Source organism: Balaenoptera physalus (genome assembly GCF_965194825.1).
Source record: "Balaenoptera physalus genome assembly, chromosome: 6".
Lineage (NCBI taxonomy): Eukaryota > Metazoa > Chordata > Mammalia > Artiodactyla > Balaenopteridae > Balaenoptera > Balaenoptera physalus.
Window position 1 is genome coordinate 73,860,544 of NC_138885.1, and position 18,346 is coordinate 73,878,889.

Sequence of the window (18,346 nt, forward strand, 5' to 3'; positions counted from 1 at the left end):
CCTCAGAGGGGCCATGCAGTGCACAGACCACTACATGCCAGGCTCCACTTAGTTACTGAGGTGCCTCATCTCGTTTACTATCCCTCAGAAAGCTTCAGGAGAGACACCCTCTGATGATCCTCAGTTGACAGAATAGAACTGATTCACGGACAGGTTAAGTAACTTGATGCAGATTACACGGCCAGTATGATGCAGAGGTACAGCCCCCATTCTTTACCACTAGGCTAAGAGTTTTTGTTTATAGCATTACAGTTAGTGTTGAACATATATATGTTTATATGTAAAAGCGGGTATACATAAATTAGAAAACTTCTGAAAGGTAATCTATAAGATAAAGTACAATTTTGCATTTTAGTCAATCCTTATTTTAATCTTCTATTTTAGTCTCAAATGGAACCTCACAAATTAAGCCTTTATTAATTGATTCCAATGAATACGAGGTATGTTTATTTATCTTCTGTCTCAGACATTTGTCATAAGAATACTTTTAATATCACTGGCTTCCCTTTTTTAATTTGGAAAATGAGATAAACGATGTTATTTTAAATTTATTTAACCGTGCATCACATGACCACATCAGATTTATATTGATAAATTTATCATTTAATGATGACCTTTTTCAAAATAAGAAGATACATTAGTTATCTAGACATTGCCTTTTTTTTTTTTTTTTTTTTCCTAAACTAGGATATCCTAACGTGTCACAGGGATAAAATTCGTAGGTTTGATTTGGCCCGTGTGTATGTTACTCTTTCTAATAAGGACGTGGAGGTGCTGTGTACTTGGAGTCAGTCCTCTACTTGCCCATGTGTGTTCTTACAGCAATACAAGAATGACTGCATTGTAAAACTCAAGTCAGTTTCAGCCCTGTGGCATCACATAGTAACCTGTGTCCTAGTCATGTTAATGCAGTACATTTGCACGTCTTCAGCTGACGTTCATATTGTGGTCTTTGGACAGAATCATGGCATGATTTGAAGCATTAATAATTTTCATAAAACCATTGCAAATGATTTGAAGGGGTTGAGCTAATGATTCTACAATAATTATCCACTAATATTTCAGTTAGTGGTTCTTACTTTAGATAAATAGAATATGTAAATAAATCCCTTGTTTCATGTTTCAATTAATAAGTTTTTTCAAGTAATACCGAAATAAAAAATAATTCATAATTACTTTTTAGTAGATAGGCATTATTTGAAATATCAATTTTTTGTAACTAGTTTGTTAACCTTTTTTTGGTAAAGTTCTTCAGTGATTTAAGTGAACCGCTCCATTGCTCAATGGGATGTTTCTACACAGTGGAATGATAGTCCTTTCAAAGTGGTTATGAAATGAATTTTTAGGACTGGTGTGGATAAGTGGTGTTAAAGCCTTGTCAGACAGAATCAACCTAGATATTACCAATGAGTGCATTTAGAGAACTATAAATTGACTTTAAATCTTTTGTATCTGTAGGTTACCTTGCTGAAATCCAGTGAGGCTAAAGCCAGTTATGCAGGTGTTTCTAACATAGAACATTAAAAGCAGTTTTTCCCCCAAATCTTCCAATTCCTAAAGTTTATCTCAAGTCCAGCTCTTTTGATGAAACCTTTCCATTTTACTATCATGTACCTTCAGTCTGTCAGTCTGTCTGTTTCTCTGAGACACCATCTGTACAAACATCAGAAATAATAGAAGCAGTTCAAGCATGTACATATTTCCAAGTGTGAGCAAACAAACCAGGTGCCCTTCTGGGCAAGAATTCTTTTTTCTTTCTTTTTTTCTTTTGGATGGGGTGGGTGGAGGGGGGAGGGTGGTTATACCATATACCACCTTAACTGACCTCCATTGTGAGTTTATTCTACAAATTTTAAGAGTTTGCTAATCGAAGGTCCTTTCAGGCACTGTGTTGCATGCAGAGATGAATACATTCTTAAATAGTTTTTTTCCTGTCCAAATAGATTTTTCCCTCTTGTTAGCAGAGGAGAACACATCTTTGCTAATGTGTATCCATTTTCTACTGAATGAGAAATCAAACAGATGTCCCTGCTGATTTAGCTATGAAAATATTAGTATAATAATTAGGTAAGTTTTATCTAATCTATATGATGTTAAACATTCTTAATACTATTTGATGCTTTGAAAATAATTACTGTCTTTCAAACTACTCTGAATATCCAATATCTCTAGTGTGCATTTTGATACTTTATTATATTCAGTTTAACACTTTATACATATTTCTGGATAGTGAGCTTTTGGGGGATAATGTCTATAGTCCTTGTCTCTGTATCAGCCCAATATATAACATGATATATGTTTGCTGAATGAATGAATATTATATCATGGGTGTAATCTTCTCCATAAGGTTATCCAGGGACCATGTAAAGCGTATCAGTCACGTCTTCTTTAATTCCCCATCATACTGATTCAGTGCTTTATACTTGGTAGGTGATATTCCTGTAAACTTGAAATGTGAGAAGTAGCAATGGGTTATTTTCATAACCTACTTAATGCCTACTTGTTTAAAATGGAGAATGAATTAATCTTGTAATTTTAAAAGTCCTTAAATATACCAAAATGCTTTCTATCCTACAAAATGTACATCATTTCCCATTATCATTACTGTCTTAATTGATATATTTCTCCTATTCCTTTTTACTGGTAAAAAGGAAAAAAACACAATGGAATACATGTATCTGCTTACAGTGTTCTTTTAGGGATATCTAATAGGAAAAAAGTGGTAGCTTTTGAAAAAATTTCTTTTAAGAGAAATATTTTAGGGAAGAGGAACAAGTATACTGTATAGTAGTACAAAGGGGGGGCAGTCCTGGAGTGTTGAAAGTCATTGAAATATTATCCAAATCTCTTCATTTAGTTTTTCTTTCCCACTTCTATCTTCTGTGAGAAAGGGAAATAGAATAGGACAAAGAATCAAACAGGTCACTTTTTTTTCTTTATTGCCCCATGTTATTCCTGAGCCAATAGGTGTAATTGAAAGGTGACAGGGTAAAAGCCCCATAATTCCAGAAGTGTAATTAATTCCACCTTCTCATTGTAACATGAGTATTTCGTAAGTTGGCTAAGCAAATTCAGGTGTGTTGGCTGCTTACTGCTGCAGGCCCATCTCACACCGAGAGGGGATTGAGGTAAACCCATGGAGAACAGGCTACTGAGCGTTGTTGGTCACCAAGGGGAAGTCCTGATACTCAGGGGGCAAGTGTGTAAGGAACGTTAAAGATTCTCTAGGACTGAGACCGGAGTGCTTTATGACAAGTCGTTATATGAGCATTTCATGCCTTCATCTCCCTAGTGATGAAGAAGAGTAATCATAAGGAACACAAGGAGGTGAGGGAGTGAAGCTATATTGCAGGGATATTGCTGGCACCCCTTGCCTGATTCCTTTATCATTTTTTAGGAGCACGTTAGCCCTCTGCTGAACTCTTTCCCTGGCCACACAATTCCCAAATGGTAAAGGTCATTTTAAGTATTCATGTGGGACAGTTTTTTCTTCTGTAATTTTTTTAATGACACACATTTTATTTGTATGTCACCTCCCTTGATCACGAGCCCCTAGAAATCAGGGATCCAATTCATTTCACTAACATTGGTTTAGATACTTAGGATTAGCAGTGAACAAAGCACACAAAAATCCCTATCCTTAGGGCGTTTACTTTCCAGTTCAAGGCGACAGACAAAGTTTAAAAAGGGGGGGAAAGTGTATATATATGACGGTAAGTGCTATGTCAAAAACAAAACAGGGAAGAGAAATAGAGAGTGTGCCGAGAGGGAGAAAGGGGAGGTTGCAGTGCAGTTGTGAAAGGGTAATCAGAGAAGACCTCACCAAAAGGTGAGTCAGGAGCTGAAGATGGTGAGGGATAAGCCACGCGGGGTGAAGAGAATTCCAGGCAAAGGAAATAGCAAATGAAAAGACCTGGGAGCAGGAGTGTGCTCAATGCTTGCCAAAACCAGCAAGGGCCCGGAGAAGGTGGGGCAGAGAAAGCAGCAACTAGAATGGCAAGAGGCGAAGTCAAGAAGATGGCAGCTGAGCAGGTTGCGTAGGGCCGTGTAGTGTGTGTAGTACCTTGTGAGGAGTTTGGGTAGTATTCTAAGTAAGATGGAAGCCACTGGAGGGTTTTTTAGCCAAAGAATGATAGGTTTATGACATGTTTTGGAATTTCTGATTACTGTTAGGAAAAAGACTTGGTGGGGAGGGGGAGAGCGAGCCAAGCTAGAGATACTGATGACTTCAACCTGGATGGCGTTAGTGTAGATGGTAAGAAATGATCAGATTCTGGTTCAAGGTAGCTACTAAGATTTGCTCATAGATCTAACTACGTGGTGTGAAAAACGAGTCAAAGTTTGGCACCTGAGCAAACTAGAAGGCTGGAGTTGTAGTTAATGAAGATGAGGAACCTGGGGGCGGTGGGTGGGGGGTGGTGGCGTGGAGCAGGACTGGAGAAAGATGAAGAGCTTCGCTTTTGACAGGTTACGTTGGAAGTGCCTGTTAAGCATCCAGATGGAGGCGTCAGAGCAGCGGACATCCGAATCTGGAATTCAGGAATTAGTTCTGGGCCAGGCGCAACATTTGGGATTCATGAGTGGCTAGGTGATATTTACAGCTATGGGACTGGATGAGATCATCAAGGAAATGAGTGCTGCTAGAGAAGAAAGAAGTCTGGGCACTCCAACATTAAGAAGCTGAGGACAGACACGAGGAATCAGCAAAGGAACCCAGGAAGGAGCAATCAGGAAGAAGAAGGAGAAGGCTTGGAGAGCGTGGGGACCTGAAAAGGAGGTGAAAAGTTTCATGGAGGTGGGAATGATCTACAGCTTCAGATGCGACTGATGAGCCACCTAAGATGCAGATATGGACCGAAATGGCCATTTTATTTAGCAACTGACTGATGGCAAGCATCGTTTTGTTGGAGTGGCGAGATCAAAAGCTCTGTTGGAGTAGGTGCCAAAGGTAATAGAAGCTGTAGACCTCTGACAGTTTTGCAATAGAGAAATGGAGAGTAGTTTTCTTTTTTTTAAGATGGGGGAGAATTACACTGTATGTTGATGGGAAAGATAGGGAGAAACGGATGATTAGGGCAGAGAAGCAATGTTCTCGAGAAAAGCATTTGTACTTTACTGGGGGTGTTTCCAAAGCTCCCTGCACTTCCCTTGGACATTTCTTTCTCTTCCTGAATAGACTAGGAGCTCTTGGGAACCACAGTATCCCCACTTAAAACAGTACTGACCTTTACGAAACTCTTGAGCTCTACGAGTTAGGCAGGAGAAGATGGGATGTAGCACACGAGTTAAGTGATTGTCCTTTGCTGGGAATGCAGCATCTCATCCCATCCATAGTTAATAGGAGAACAAGCAGAGGGCCAGGGGATAGGTCCAGGCTGGAGGGTAGATGTGGTAGTGGGAAGCTTTCTTGTGGCTTCTACTCCTCCACGAAGTAGGAAGTGGTTATTGGCTGAAAGGGAGGATGGGGGGACCAGACCTCATGTGTCTGTGTGACTCCTCTGTGCCCAGGAGAGTGGTCATTTATTGTTGAGAGAATAAATGAATGGTTAAGTGAATTGTTTAGCTAGATGGGCCTTTGATTTTATAGTTACATGTTAATAATGAACAAGTAATTAAAATTCCCCTAGTGTCTGGAATGGCTGTTCTTCATCAAGTACGGTTAGCAATTATTAGCTGACTTGAATCTTGAGCACCTTAATATTTTCTTTCCTTGAAGTGATTTTCCTTGTCATTGAAGAATCTACCTTGACACCAAACTGAACTAGATTTAAAAATTTAAATCAACAAATTTAAGTATTTATAACTAATGCTGCTTTACATGCTGGAAGCGGGAGAAACATCTCCCAAAGAGCTCATCAAAGTCTAGTCAGGAAAAGAGATGTCCTAGGTAAGCACAGAGAGCTTTCAGGAAAATGGCTTATCAAAAATCCTTTCTTGCCCATTCAGATGATTCTAGAAAATGGAGCAGTGTTTACCCCAGGTCTGCTTTGTAACATAGTAGCGAGAGAAGGACGCAGAGATGCCAACTCCTGTTACCATGACTTCTACCCCTGGTTCCATGGTAAGACACTTCCAGTTCCAGGCCTTCTATCCCTTTACCTTACTCAGGAAGTAGGGAATTTGAAGGGCAAGTTTCATTTCCAGAGAACCCATGGGGCAGTGAGTTAAGGACCAGGACTCTTACCTTCTATTGTGTTTCCCTTTCCCTGCTCCAGTCCTGACTTCCTGCTTCCAAGGTTCATACATAAGAAATGGGGCACTTCTTAGCTTATTTTCTCTGAAAACCTGGTCAGTAACAGACCCGGATCACAATTGACTCATACACTTAATTTTGCCTAGAGAGTCAGGAATTAAGAAATACTTAGTCAGCTTTTTTCCTGATTGAGTCTTGCTGAACAGTACTTTTGCTGTGTGATTATTGCACATTTATACCAACTAATTATCTGAACTTAAATAGGGTATGACTCTTCTTTCTTAACCTAAATTAATCATAATAATATTCTTTAGACTATCTCACACTTATACAGGCTGATAGTTGCTGGCTTTTCACCTTATTTCTGAAGGACAGCATGTTTGGATTCTGTTCTCAGATTTTTCAGTCCTAGGTCTAATTCAGGCCCTTTATCTGCAGGAGTCTTTTTAAGTCACCCTCTTTTCCATACAAAGGACTCCAGTCTCTTCTTCACGCTGACGTCACATTAATCTTCCCAGAGTAAGCACACTCTTTGCTCACAGACTTCAGTGGCTGCCCGCTGTTTTCAGAGTAAAGTCCAAACTCCTTAGAAGCCCAGCTTTCTGTCATGACATCAGTACACCCCCATATGATGAAGCAGCATCTATTTCAGTAGTAGGTTCAGTTTTTAGTGAAATACCAGAGTCATTCTGGCCAATGGCAGCCGTTCTATCCATCACTTAAAAATATTTTCTCAGAGAAATGGCAATAGTGACTCATTGAGAAAACTTCCTTAATCTTCTGACTCTTCTTCAAGGCCTTCTTGCTCATAGGACTACAACTCTTCGATGCTCTGACATTTTTATAATTTCTTTTACTACTAGCGGTTCAAAGTATTGATGCATATAACCTTGTTGCTGGCTGTGTTAAGTTTCAAGCATCAGAAAATAGATTGCTTAAGATACTTTGCTAGGCACACCAGTATTTTATATCTGAATTGATATACTTGTTACTTCAAGACAGATGGTGCATTGCTTCTGTGCCTAATAGCATTTGGCAGTGCTGAAATTTAGCCTTCTGTTCAATCCAGAATAATTCAGTGATGAGTGGGCAACTTTGTACTTTTTTTTTTTTTTTTTTGCTGGATTTGAATATTTGGAAGTGTTTTAGCTTACTTACTAACTATATGTAAGCGCCTTCATAAAATGACATTCCAAGTGTAGGCAAGTACATAATCAGTGGATGAACACTGTATCAGTTTGGCGTATGGCACCACTTGTTTTTATTTTCATTATAGTGATATGTTTCTAGTAAGATTAGCGAGTATTCGGCCACATTTAAACATGGGCACAAAACTTTCCAGGTTTAAAGTTAACTGTTAGGCTGACGTTAGTTAACATCAAAGGGGAAGGTTTGCACATGTTATTGAAGTGAGTCTAAAGGAGCAGAGGTTTTTAGGTCTCATGTTGATTGTCTCTCCTCAGTTTCATTTGATTCCCCTGGTTAATACCTCTCCTCAGGCACCTTGCTAAGACAGCATTTCCTTATTTAAGGCCTGGCTGGAAGATTGCAATGAATAGCATCTCTAAAGCCCTGTATTTTGTTACTTAAATTAGAAATCGTTTTGTATTCTTTCTTATTTGCAGCTTGTTAGAGCTTTCCTAGTGATTTGCTGGAAATGTATTTTCTCTCCGTGCATTTTCAAAGTAGGATTTATGTAATTCTGTGGTTATCATTAGGGGAAGACTGGGTGTTAGGATGCCAAAAGCCCACAACATGAGAACACTCCAGTGGGGACATCTGAAGAGAAACAGCAAAAGCACCGTCCTTCCGCACTTGGTTGTGGGTTCTGTTTGTTGATGGAGGATGTTGGTGGTTGATTTAGGAGAGGGCACTGTGACGTGGAGAAAACGTCCATCCCATTTAAGCTTTGGGAAAAGGTTTACTCCTTTGAGCTGGGGTTAAAGATACTGTATTGCCTGCTCTCCTAATGCTGGAAGGATAAAGAGATCAATAAAAAGTTTCCTCGGATTCTGTAAGTCAGACCTGTTTCTATTTTTTCTACATTTCCAGAGAAGCCAAGATCACAAAGACTGGGGCATTCTGTGTTAGTACTGATTCTATAATGTTATTGTAAATCCTTTTTCTGACAATGAATATATTGTGCACGGGTACTCTGACCACTCCTCTAGATTCATTTCATACAACACACCCATGGACTGAACTTCAGAGTCACTGCTGCTTTAGCATCTGCAGCTTGTCTGGAAGTTGTCTGGAACATGTGTGGAAGACTCAGTTCCCGTCTACTGTGTAGTGGCATACCTGGGACAATGGAACCAGAAGAATGACTTAGGAGGACACATTTACACCCAAACGACTCACGGCTTCTCTGAAAATCACTGCAATCTGCTTATTTAACACAGTGGGGATAGTAACCTTAGCTCTTAAGTCTGGGTCCTGCCCAGGAATCCTTAAAATCATCATTTCCAAAATAAAACATTACCTTCAAATAAAGTATGTATTACACATAATATGAAAACTGATTACCAAGAGTTGCCGCCTGACATATTTTGACACTTTGTCTTGAAAGAAATGAATAGAGAGATGACAACTTTTAAATTTTAGTTGTATTATCACTTAGAGTAATTAAAGGTCATTGATGTATCCACAATAGTTACTTTGTGAGTAAAACACTGCAATAGTAGTTATTTCAATTCTAATTCCTGGGTCTTCAGATTCTGAACTCTAGGGTCAAAATAGTTGAATTAAACACCAGTCTGTGATAGAATAACTAAGCTTTCAAATTTCTTACGTACTGTCTTATTCTGTAAGTGGATTTTTGTTTTTTTAATTTCTCTGGGCCTGACTTTCCTCAATTATATAACTGAACAAAAAACAATGAACAACACTGCAGAAATGTTGGGAAAATTATGGGAGAATTTTGTTTAGTAATAGAACACTGAGCAGTGTAAAGTGTCTGGAGAGACTTTTTTAAAGCAGTAAAACAATACGATTGCAAACTGTATGGATAATTATATGTTTGAGTACAGCATGAAGCTTCACTATTAGAACATTGTTTTTGCTTGTGCTAATAGGTTGTGTCGCATCTTTTTTTGTTGTTTTTTGTTTGTTTGTTTTTGTCTCTGGGCTCTGAAGATTGGAGTTTACTCTTAATTGCCAAGAAAGACATAAGTGAGTATATTTCTTTTTTTTTAATTTAACAGACCAATAATGGATACATATTTATTTCAGAGTGTTTGATTATAATTAAGCAATGTAGATGCTGTAAGATTCTTCTAGATTTTATGCTTGAGAGCTGGTCTGGTCCAATCATTTCTAGATGATTCTTCTGATTCCCAGACAAAAATGAAAGACTGAAGGAGTTAAAGAATTTAGACTCATTCTGGGTGTGGTGGGAACAAACTCATGCACGTTCTTCTCTAGAGAAAAATCACACTTTCCTAATCCTTGAGGTTTCTTTTAATCCCATGTTTCCTCCAGACCAACAGTAAGATGTTTTCACTTTTTTTCTTTTTTTCTTCTTTCTTTTTCTTTCTTTTTTTTTTCCTCCAGAGGAGGTGTGGTGGAAGGGTCTGCCAGAACCAGAGGCTAAGCACACAGCAGTATAAAACAAATTCTTTATTCCAGCTTCCAGAATTCATCCTCTTCAAACTTTCCTGTTCACTGGAATAACGAAGCCATTAAACAGTGGTATCAAGAAGTCTCATCCAGTGGTTGAAGCTCGGTAGAAAACAAGGAAGCAGGCAGGTGTGGATCCAGTAGACCAGCTGCACTCAGACCTTCCCACTTTCACTAAAGGGGGTGGGGAAGTGGGGAGACAAAATTTAAATTAAATTGGTACTGAAGCAGATCTGATGTGACTGTGACGATCTTCCAGTTAATATTTGTTTATCTTAAATAGTCACGTGTTAAAAATGTGAGTGTCAGATTTACTTCCTCCCAAGGCCACTCAGCTATGCTTCTTGTAGTCTTTGGAAGGGATGAAGAGGAAACACAGAGCCACACTTTAATGATGGTGCTAGACATGTGTGAAAGCTAAGTGTAATCGTAGAAACATTTTATTTTATATTTTTATTCCAAAGTAAATGCAGTGTGCTAAGTGAGCAGGTTTAGATAAATGTTTTGTGATATGCCAGAAAGGTTACACATACATTTGCTTAAAGAAACTCTCCCTCTGGATTTAATAAAATTCTAGCCACAAAGAGGTACAAAATTTAACTCATGGGATGTAATGAAAAACCTAGAAAACTTACTTCCCACACATTTTCCTTCCCTTCCCTCCCTTCCCCTGCCTTGTCTTCTCCCCCATCCCCCCCACCCCGAGCCTTGCTCGCCATGGTTGTAGGAAAAGAAGAACAGCTGAGCTCATAGTTATGTTGTTCCTTTACACTCTGAATCAGAGGGAGGTTTTCTGGCATCTCCCAAAACTACAGTGCTGAGGAGCTTGTTGCTACCCACCGCACATGATCCCACAACTGAGTAAATGTCTTGAGAATTGGCCGGTATTTTTAATTGAACAAGGGAAAACTTAAATATACAGGAAGTGTACCTTTGTTTTTTAATTTATTTGTATATTTTCTTGATGCTTCGCATAAAGACCAAAAGGTGCTTTTGCTTCCCTCTGCCCCCGCCAGAACTGTGTGGAGTTATTGTGGGGTGTATGGTATTCCATAGCACACCATAAATCTCCACTAGATGTCAGTGTGTCACCAAATGAAACCAGTTCAGCGCGCTCTCCGGACGTGTTCTTGAAACATTGAAAATGGGAATTCATCTATAACTTATTAACCAGAATGATACAGAGAACTTTTAGTATGCAGGTTAATAATAAGTTGTATTTGTCAATCAATCCTAATAAAACTGAAATCTTTAAAAAATGTTGTACCTTTCATCTGAGGATTTTAAAATGCTTTACTTATATTCTAGTTTTTGCAATAATAGCCCCAAAGAGATAGAAGGCAAGTATTCATTTTACATTTTACAGTAAAGTACCTGAAGTGCAAGGGGACAAAATGATTGGCTCAAGGTCACACAGATGACATCTGATAAACCCAGGCTGGTATTTCTGCCATCACAGAACCTACTCCACCTAAATAGTGCTGCTTCTCCTTTGGCATGGAAAGCGTACTTGGATGCAGATGCCCTTTATTTCTCATTTGTATTAACCACTTTGCCTAAAAAGCAAGCTCAAGAAAAGTGGAATAATAATTAAGAATGATTGAAGATTATTGATTCAATTAGTATGGAGATGTTTAAGATGTAATTTTAAGGTTTTATAAACATTGCACAAAGAAAATGTGCTAAACAATGTAGATAACTTTTAAAATTTATAGCGATGTTTTACCTATGCTATTTTACAGATGGTGAACTCAGACCAATGTTAGCCTTGTCATAACTCATGTGCTCAAGTGCAGACGGAAAGAAACGCAGTTGTAATTTGGTCTGGAAGGTTGAAGCTCTTGGGTATTTTGGGATTGATGGACATATTGCATTTTGTAGGTTTTACACTGTATAATTTTCTTAAAGAGGAGTATACATACAGTCCTGTATCTGAGGATTTAAATAGTGATTTTCTCAAAATTGTGTAAATACACAAGTTACAACTATGTGAAAATCATGTTTGTGGATAGAGATTAAAAGGTAACACATTAGGGTGGTGAGATTACAGGTGAATTTAATCTTCCCCTCTATATGTGGTAACATTGTTTTTATAATAAAAAGGGGGAAATGGTTTTTATTGTCTTGTAAAAATTTGCCAGGATCTCCAGTTTAGAAAGGCTTGTTTCCTGTCAATGAGGTACGTTGTAAACAACTGAAATTCAAAAGATTTTGTTTGGTTTATTTACTTCAAATGTTTTAGTAATCATAGAAACCAAGGTTAAACTGGCAGAAGTACGTATTTTCAAACCTTACAGGAAATTTTGAGTGAAAATAAATGATTGCCCCAATCCCAGCAGGCTGTTTGCTGGCAATGTTCAGTGCATTGTCGATGTTCATACTGATGAAGAGATGTTTAATAAATGTAGCTCGCTTCAATTTGTGTTTTCCTTTGAAACGGTGCAAGGTTAAAAGAGTTGCCAGTAAAGTTCAAGAGATTTTCAAAATTAAAAATTATAATAGCTATTGATTTTGCATGCTTGGACCTATGTTTTGGTTGAGAACTTGTATTTCTTAAATCATGCATGGATCAAATTGAGGTATAAAATAACATTTCACATATGTGAAAGAAAACTTGTACTTTTATGATATGTCTCATTTCAGTAATAACAGTGTAGACACCCTTGAATTGTGTATAAAAGCTTCTTGGGCAATAATAAAACTTATACAACTGAGCGGTGATTATCCGTTGGAGAAGTCAGGCATGTGTATCAGAACTGCCTAGAAAACTTTTAAAAACCCATGTTTCCCTGCCACCATCCCCTCCTGTAATCACAGATTTCCAGATTTGGCGATGGGGTGGGTGGGTAGAGAATGCAAGAGTGTGCGATTCCAGGACTTTTCAGGGTGCTGCAAAGTACTGGTGCCGATGGGGCCTTCAAAGTCACTCCCACCCCAGGCGTGCCCTCAGTTTGAGTTAATTCTTGGGCTCCTGGAGCCACTAAAACACCTTGAATACTGGACTCATAGTTGGCTAGAGTTATTAGATAGTTGTAACAAACCTAGGAGATAGCTTAATGGAGTTGATAGGCTCCCGTTTGGAGGTGAATTCTTTGTTCAATCAGTTCCTGTTAAATAGAAAGGTAAGGAATCCAGGGGGAAGACCAGGACCAGCTCAGCCTCCCTCATGCCTGATTTGTAGCATATCAAAAACTCCAGCTCCCACAAAACCTTTATTTTCTCTACCAGTTTCTCACTATGCTTAGAATCCCGCCATTAGATTCATTCTTGGGCTTAAAATATAGGCATCTTCAGAAATCTTTCCTTTTTAATGCTGATATTACAGGAATCAGTAATACATTGAGTTTTATTAGTTTTATCGGGAGCTCTACAGTAAAGCTCATTAGCTCAGAAAAAACACTCCTCACCCCTGACACCTGGCTGAAGCAAATTGTTGGGTAAATGGGGATTTTGATAAGGGAAAGAGGGAAAAGAAGCCCAGAGCATTCTAGCTACTACTTGAGAAGACAGGCAGAAGGGGGCAGGGGCTGATTGCCCGAGGGAGTACCTTCCAGGCGCACAGAGGAAATCAATTAACTGAAATGCAGGCTCTGATTGTAGTTCTGGGCAGGAGAGTCTGCACTGCAAGCTCCTAAGTGAGGCCCCTGCCGCTTGTGTGGACGAGCTTCTTCTCCTTCGCCTGTTGTCTCTAGCAAGTCCTACACCCAGCACACAGGGGTCCAGAAGTTCTTGTTATTGCACTGCAGTGAGACTGAGAATCACCTGGAGAGCTTGTTAAAGCAAAGTCCTGGGCCCTACGTCAGAGATTCTGATTCAGTTGGTGAGGGCCGCGAGTTTGCCTTTCCAATTGCTGGTGCCTGGGACTGACTTTGAGTAGCAATGCTTTAGACAGCGTATCTCCAAGCCGCGTCTGCAACCCTGGCAGAGCACCCGATATCCCAACATACGCTGAAGTTCTAAGTCGTGGGCGCTTCCTGACATGCTGCAAAGGTGAGCCCAGCATCCTCGTATTTGCCAAAACGTATCATCTAGGAGATCTCCCATTCAGGCTCTCGTGATGTTGTGTTTCTTGTCTTTGCAAACTTAGTCACACACAGGAGGATCAAGATTTTGTATTATGTCTTGCATACTAATTTATCAGGAGGATAAAGAATAAAATTCAGTAGGCATGGGACTTCAAAATCATTTTGATCAGTTTCCTGGCCTTGGTGGGTTTAATTGGTTGAAATCCACAACCTGCTTGCGGTTGCTCAGCAGGAGTTAGGAATGATACTGTTTTAAATATAGCAGACTTTTCCTGGCAAAATCTCTTAAAAACTTTGATAGAAATATTTTAAGAACTTGGAAATTCTTAGGGGTTTTTCTTGGTTTGTTTTTGGAATTTAAGAATTCAACACATTGAAAATGAAAAAACATCCGCAGAGTACTGGAAAAAATGTCTTAAAGTTCTTGTCTCCTTAGAATGATGCTTATTATATTCTGGTTAAGCTGAAGGATAAAGATGGGGCTAAGTATAAAAATATTTTAAGTTAACTTGAAAGAAATTTCAGTCTTAATTATTACTGAAACAGCTTAAAATACAGAAAAGATTATTGTTTGCAACTAGCAGTTCCCTTTCCATTTTAATCAGTTCCTTTCTTCAGTATCTTTGAGTGTGTTATCTTTATTATGAGGAAATACGGTTACAGTTTCTCGACCTTCATATAGCAGTATTTAATAATTAAGGGTTATCAAAATTTATCTCAAAGATTAACTATGCTAAATATTATTTTAAAATGTATCTTTAAAATATAGAGTTTTCTTTCATTTTTAAATCAGTTTTACTTTTATTAATATGTAGCTATCCTCTTTGAGCTATAGAGTGCTGTGATTTGTAAAATTTCTCTCACCGGGCATGTATTTAAGAACATTAGCTTACCTCGTTGGAGATTTGTGAGAACTGATAAATAATAAAGTACCCCATGCCACAGCTGGGTATTACAATTGGAAATAGCTAAGAAACCTTGGTTTCATAACAACATGAGAACATGGACTCAATGAAACGACAATAATAAAATTTGTCAAATGTTGCTTGTTAGAGTCTGGTCTACTTAGCAGTGCTAATCTCAATAAATCTATCAAAAGCACATTTCTTTTCCTTCCATATTTACAGAAACCTCTATGTCATCTACTATAGTGGATGGATTTCTTAGGTAGCTTTCAGTGTTGATAGTTCAGTTACATTACCAACTGTTCTTTCACTCTAAAAGATTTTCAAATGGGAAAACTTCTCTATCCCACCAACACAGGACACTTTCCTTTGTTATATGCTCTCCATAAGCAGGCTTTTTTCTTAGCAGAAATCGCTTTAGTCTGTAACTAGGGTATTTTCTTATTTGTGTGTCTATTTGACTATACATCGTCCTCACCTGGGCTTCTGAGCGCATGTGCACAAGCACCCTGCCTTACGCTTCATTGCAAGCCCCGGGCCCAGCATAGTGGTAGCAGCTCAAACTACTTTTTATTAGCAGTTACCTGCTACGAAAGGTTTTTCTATACTCACAAGTAACAGGGATTATTTCCCTAGGTCATCAGCCTCGGGGACCAATCAGAATGTGTGTTAATAGTTATGTTGTACTTTGGTCCCTCATATTTCTCTCTAGTTCAAATAAAGGAGAGGTGATTGCTTGGAAGCCTCGCAGCTGCCGTCTTCCTTGTGTTAAAACGCGGCTGCTCTGACTTGCTCTCACTGACTTCCTAGTACAGGCCTGGGAACCCGGGGGGCCACAGCTGCTGCTTCCTTTGCTCCACAGCCGCCACCCCTGTGCTTGGAGCCCTCACTTCACACAAAGGCTGCATCTTCCGTGGAGATGGGAGGCATCAAGGCTTGAGAGGCTTCTCCGTTATCCTGAAACCATCCTTTTCTGCTTCCGCTCCTGATGAACGCAGCAGCCCCTTTGTAACGAGAGACTGGGGAAAATCTTATTTGTCTCATCCTAGACTACAAGTAGGCTCCTTGGAAACGCAGTTGTCATTTTTCTATAATCAAAGTCTAACCTGATGATGGACACATTTTTGTGCCCTTAGTAAATTCTTGTGAGCGAAGCATAGTTGAGAGGTTAGTTTTCTATGTCTGTGCTAGGGACTTGAAGCTTCCATTGTGTTCCTTCTCCTGGTAAAATTGAACCACCATCCCACCCCCTGCCCCCAACCCCTCCACTGGAGCCCATCATCAAAGGAGCCAGCTAGCCAGGCACACTCTTTCTAGTGCTTCTGAAATTGTTTTGAGTTGTCTCTTACCATTCTCAACCCCACCCAGCCTGAGCATTCTCTCCTAGCTCTGGCAGGGAGATGTGTGTGCTCGTCAACCAGGCTGGGTCCTACCTCCCTATGTTCCAGATCCTCTCTGCCCCGCCAGCCACGTCTCCCACTCCCTGGCACAATTTCCTGTGAGAGAGGGCAAGGGGGTTTTGACTAGGAAAATGTACATTCCTATCTTAAAATGTGACACGAAGGAAATATATAGAAATAAATGTTTTGCATCAAGTTTATTTCTACATTTAGCATTATTGCTATTTGGGGGAGGGGGTTGTAGATATAAAACGTTTTATAAGTTTTGTGAGTTTGAAATAAAAAAAACCTTGGGCCATCTGTACCATTTCAATTTCTTTCTGTTTTATTTATTTATTTATTTATTTATTTATTTATTTATTTATTTATGGCTGCGTTGGGTCTTCGTTGCTGTGCACGGGCTTCTCATTGCGGTGGCTTCTGTTGTTGCGGAGCACGGGCTCTAGGCACACGGGCTTCGGTAGCTGTGGCTCGAAGGCTCTAGGGCACGGGCTCAGTAGTTGTGGCACACGGGCTTAGTTGCTCCGTGGCATGTGGGATCTTCCCAGACCAGGGCTCGAACCCGTGTCTCCTGCATTGGCAGGCGGATTCTTAACCACTGCACCACCAGGGAAGCCCTCTTTCTGTTTTTAATAGGAAAACTTTGGCTTTTCCCCACCGTGGTTTTCATCAAGATAGTACCTCCCTTTCCTCTTTTCTTACGGTATACTTTTTTACAGTATAATCTTGTTATCTGGATTAATTAAATCTTTAGTTTTGTTACGGAACCAAACTTTGGTCCACTCGCCTGCGTGCAGTAAAACCAATATACTGACACCGGGTTGTGGTGAAGCAAAGTATAGCATTTACTGCAGGGCGCCAAGCAAGGAGTCCAGGACAGCTAGTGCTCAAAAACCCCGAACTCCCTGGCGGGTTTCAGCAAAGCATTTTTAAAGACAGGGTGACAGAGGGGCATCTCAGGGTATGTATCAGCTTCTGGGCAATTCTCTGATCAGTTGATAGTGAGGTAACAGGGCCATGTCACAGGGATTAACATTATCAATCCTTAGGCTCCAGTAGGCTGGAGGGCTACATGGTGTGGGTTTTAGCATCTGTAAAACAACTCAGGAAATGTGTATCAGATACTGTTATCTAGGTACTTCAGAGAGAAGCTAAAGCAGAGGACATTGGGGAGAGGTCTGTCCCTGGAAGACCCCATAGTGTCCTACTTGGTTACAGTTTTATGCTCAGTAGAGAGGAAGTATGATTTGATCATTGCCTTAAAGCTTTTAACAAGGGTTTGTTTTTCCAGTTTATGAGAAGCAGAAAAAATTTGATTAGTTAAATCTCTCAGTATCACACAGTAAGATGGTGCATATAGTGTGGCAGTTAACCACATGGTCTCTTTACCCCATGTTAGCTGTTTAACCTTGGGTAAATTACTTAACCTCTCTGTGGTTTAAATTTTTCATCTGTAAGATGTACATCGCAGTAGTACGTATTTTTTAGGGTTGCTATAATGAGATACGGGTTGTCAGTGATGCTGAAAACTCAGCCTCTGTGCACCAGTGCCGAATCGAATCTCAGAGACAGAGTTTTGGGTGAAGTAGAAAAGAATAGCTTTATTGCTTTGCCAGGCAAAGGGGGACACAGCGAGCTCCTTCCCTTGAACACTGTGTGTCCCAACCCAGGGGAATTTGGTAAAATTTGGGGAATTTGGAGTTTTATAGCAATGGTTCAATGGTGGGGTTGCTGATAGGATTAGGGTATGTGCAGGGCATGCACTCCTTTCATCTGGTCTCAGGTAATCTCTTGATGAGCTTCTCTGATTTCTTTAATCTGGCCTCAGGTGGTCTTCTCTGGAATGAAGAATGCTAACTCCATTTGTTGGGGGTTTCGAGGTTCGTAAAGAGCTCAAAGATATTGCTATGCGGCTCCCGTGAGGGGGAACCAGGACCCTGCCCCACGGCTGCACTATTGTTTCCTGACTGCTCCTCCCTTGTCTGCATCCCCTTCCTTCCCTGATGAGCAACTGTTTGAATCTGCCCTTTGGGACTCAGGGAAGGTCATGAAGGCTAGAGTCTGTTCCCTACAAACAAGGAACAGGGGACAGAAAGGCTTTCATGCCCAGGAATCCCACAGGGTCCTGCTTGGTTTCATCAGGAGTGTAGTGTAACTCTACATGAGCCTGGCACAATTAGGTGCTCCATCAATGTCAGTTACTGT

The 18,346-nt window shown here is 39.8% G+C and overlaps 1 long non-coding RNA gene across 1 annotated transcript; it reads left to right on the plus strand.

Moving 5' to 3' along the window:
* Window positions 1–450: 450 nt before the first annotated feature.
* Window positions 451–12,229, plus strand: LOC309663228. Its single transcript, XR_014265157.1, has 3 exons — window positions 451–2,067; window positions 7,912–9,364; window positions 9,746–12,229. It is a non-coding gene; the product is annotated as an uncharacterized lncRNA (long non-coding RNA).
* Window positions 12,230–18,346: the final 6,117 nt, after the last annotated feature.